Below are 4,462 nucleotides of genomic sequence, written 5' to 3' on the forward strand. Positions count from 1 at the left end.
ATAAAAGTTCACCGGAGATGACTTTCCCAATACAAAAGTTCACCGGGCATGACTTTCCCAATACAAAAGTTCACCGGAGATGACTTTCCTAATACAAAAGTTCACCGGGCATGACTTTCCCAATACAAAAGTTCACCGGGCATGACTTTCCCAATACAAAAGTTCCCCGGGCATGACTTTTCCCATACAAAAGTTCACCGGGCATGACTTTCCCAATACAAAAGTTCACCGGGCATGACTTTCCCAATACAAAAGTTCAACGGGCATGACTTTCCCAATATAAAAGTTCACCGGGCATGACTTTCCCAATACAAAAGTTCACCGGGCATGACTTTCCCAATACAAAAGTTCACCGGAGATGACTTTCCCAATACAAAAGTTCACCGGAGATGACTTTCCCAATACAAAAGTTCACCGGAGATGACTTTCCCAATACAAGAGTTCACCGGGCATGACTTTCCCAATACAAAAGTTCACCGGGCATGACTTTCCCAATAAAAAAGTTCACCGGGCATGACTTTCCCAATACAAAAGTTCACCGGGCATGACTTTCCCAATACAAAAGTTCACCGGGCATGACTTTCCCAATACAAAAATTTAACCGGAGATGACTTTTCCCATACAAAAGTTCACCGGAGATGACTTTTCCCATACAAAAGTTCACCGGGCATGACTTTCCTAATACAAAAGTTCACCGGGCATGACTTTCCCAATACAAAAGTTCACCGGGCATGACTTTCCCAATACAAAAGTTCACCGGGCATGACTTTCCCAATACAAAAGTTCACCGGGCATGACTTTCCCAATACAAAAGTTCACCGGAGATGACTTTCCCAATACAAAAGTTCACCGGGCATGACTTTCCCAATACAAAAGTTCACCGGGCATGACTTTCCCAATACAAAAGTTCACCGGGCATGACTTTCCCAATACAAAAGTTCTCCGGAGATGACTTTTCCCATACAAAAGTTCTCCGGAGATGACTTTTCCCATACAAAAGTTCACCGGGAATGACTTTCCCAATACAAAAGTTCAGCGGGCATGACTTTTCCCATACAAAAGTTCACCGGAGATGACTTTCCCAATACAAAAGTTCACCGGGCATGACTTTCCCAATACAAAAGTTCACCGGAGATGACTTTCCCAATACAAAAGTTCACCGGAGATGACTTTCCCAATACAAAAGTTCACCGGAGATGACTTTCCCAATACAAAAGTTCACCGAGCATGACTTTCCCAATACAAAAGTTCACCGGAGATGAATTTTCCCATACAAAAGTTCGCCGGGCATGACTTTCCCAATACAAAAGTTCACCGGACATGACTTTCCCAATACAAAAGTTCACCGGGCATGACTTTCCCAATACAAAAGTTCACCGGGCATGACTTTCCCAATACAAAAGTTCACCGGGCATGACTTTCCCAATACAAAAGTTCACCGGGCATGACTTTCCCAATATAAAAGTTCACCGGGCATGACTTTCCCAATATAAAAGTTCACCGGAGATGACTTTCCCAATACAAAAGTTCACCGGGCATGACTTTCCCAATACAAAAGTTCACCGGAGATGACTTTCCCAATACAAAAGTTCACCGGGCATGACTTTCCCAATACAAAAGTTCACCGGGCATGACTTTCCCAATACAAAAGTTCCCCGGGCATGACTTTTCCCATACAAAAGTTCACCGGGCATGACTTTCCCAATACAAAAGTTCACCGGGCATGACTTTCCCAATACAAAAGTTCAACGGGCATGACTTTCCCAATATAAAAGTTCACCGGGCATGACTTTCCCAATACAAAAGTTCACCGGAGATGACTTTTCCCATACAAAAGTTCACCGGAGATGACTTTTCCCATACAAAAGTTCACCGGGCATGACTTTCCTAATACAAAAGTTCACCGGGCATGACTTTCCCAATACAAAAGTTCACCGGAGATGACTTTCCCAATACAAAAGTTCACCGGGCATGACTTTCCCAATACAAAAGTTCACCGGGCATGACTTTCCCAATACAAAAGTTCACCGGGTATTACTTTCCCAATACAAAAGTTCACCGGGCATGACTTTTCCCATACAAAAGTTAACCGGAGATGACTTTCCCAATACAAAAGTTCACCGGGCATGACTTTCCCAATACAAAAGTTAACCGGAGATGACTTTCCCAATACAAAAGTTCACCGGGCATGACTTTCCCAATACAAAAGTCCACCGGGCATGACTTTCCCAATACAAAAGTTCACAGGGCATGACTTTCCCAATACAAAAGTTCACCGGGCATGACTTTCCCAATACAAAAGTTCACCGGGCATGACTTTCCCAATACAAAAGTTCACCGGGTATTACTTTCCCAATACAAAAGTTCACCGGGCATGACTTTCCCAATACAAAAGTTCACCGGGCATGACTTTTCCCATACAAAAGTTAACCGGAGATGACTTTCCCAATACAAAAGTTCACCGGGCATGACTTTCCCAATACAAAAGTTCACCGGGCATGACTTTCCAAATACAAAAGTTCGCCGGGCATGACTTTCCCAATACAAAAGTTCACCGGGCATGACTTTCCCAATACAAAAGTTCACCGGGCATGACTTTCCCAATACAAAAGTTCACCGGGCATGACTTTCCCAATATAAAAGTTCACCGGGCATGACTTTCCCAATACAAAAGTTCACCGGGCATGACTTTCCCAATACAAAAGTTCACCGGGCATGACTTTTCCCACACAAAAGTTAACCGGAGATGACTTTCCCAATACAAAAGTTCACCGGGCATGACTTTCCCAATATAAAAGTTCACCGGGCATGACTTTCCCAATACAAAAGTTCACCGGGCATGACTTTCCCAATACAAAAGTTCACCGGGCATGACTTTCCCAATACAAAAGTTCACCGGGCATGACTTTCCCAATACAAAAGTTTACCGGGCATGACTTTCCCAATACAAAAGTTCACCGAAGATGACTTTTCCCATACAAAAGTTCACCGGAGATGACTTTCCCAATACAAAAGTTCACCGGGCATGACTTTCCCAATATAAAAGTTCACCGCGCATGACTTTCCCAATACAAAAGTTCACCGGAGATGACTTTCCCAATACAAAAGTTCACCGGAGATGACTTTCCCAATACAAAAGTTCACCGGGCATGACTTTCCCAAAACAAAAGTTCACCGGGCATGACTTTCCCAATACAAAAGTTCACCGGGCATGACTTTCCCAATACAAAAGTTCACCGGGCATGACTATCCCAATACAAAAGTTCACCGGGCATGACTTTCCCAATACAAAAGTTCACCGGGCATGACTTTTCCCATACAAAAGTTCACCGGAGATGACTTTCCCAATACAAAAGTTCACCGGGCATGACTTTCCCAATACAAAAGTTCACCGGGCATGACTTTCCCAATACAAAAGTTCACCGGAGATGACTTTTCCCATACAAAAGTTCACCGGGCATGACTTTCCCAATACAAAAGTTCACCGGGTATGACTTTCCCAATACAAAAGTTCACCGGGCATGACTTTCCCAATACAAAAGTTCACCGGGCATTACTTTCCCAATACAAAAGTTGACCGGGCATGACTTTCCCAATACAAAAGTTCACCGGGCATGACTTTCCCAATACAAAAGTTCACCGGAGCTGACTTTTCCCATACAAAAGTTCACCGGGCATGACTTTCCCAATACAAAAGTTCACTGGGCATGACTTTTCCCATACAAAAGTTCACCGGAGATGACTTTCCCAATACAAAAGTTCACCGGGCATGACTTTCCCAATATAAAAGTTCACCGGGCATGACTCTGCCAATACAAAAGTTCACCGGGCATGACTTTCCCAATACAAAAGTTCACCGGGCATGACTTTCCCAATACAAAAGTTCACCGGAGATGACTTTCCCAATACAAAAGTTCACCGGGCATGACTTTTCCCATACAAAAGTTCACCGGAGATGACTTTTCCCATACAAAAGTTCACCGGGCATGACTTTTCCAATACAAAAGTTCACCGGGCATGACTCTGCCAATACAAAGGTTCACCGGGCATGAATTTTCCCATACAAAAGTTCACCGGGCATGACTTTCCCAATACAAAAGTTCACCGGGCATGACTTTCCCAATATAAAAGTTCACCGGGCATGACTTTTCCCATACAAAAGTTCACCGGAGATGACTTTTCCCATACAAAAGTTCACCGGGCATGACTTTTCCAATACAAAAGTTCACCGGGCATGACTTTCCCAATACAAAAGCTCACCGGGCATGACTTTCCCAATATAAAAGTTCACCGGGCATGGCTCTGCCAATACAAAAGTTCACCGGGCATGACTTTCCCAATACAAAAGTTCACCGGGCATGACTTTCCCAATACAAAAGTTCACCGGAGATGACTTTCCCAATACAAAAGTTCACCGGGCATGACTTTTCCCATACAAAAGTTCACCGGAGATGACTTTTCC

The sequence above is a fragment of the Musca autumnalis genome, unplaced genomic scaffold, assembly GCF_047663935.1.
Source record: "Musca autumnalis isolate F117 unplaced genomic scaffold, ASM4766393v1 scaffold_4, whole genome shotgun sequence".
In the NCBI taxonomy this organism is placed as follows: domain Eukaryota; kingdom Metazoa; phylum Arthropoda; class Insecta; order Diptera; family Muscidae; genus Musca; species Musca autumnalis.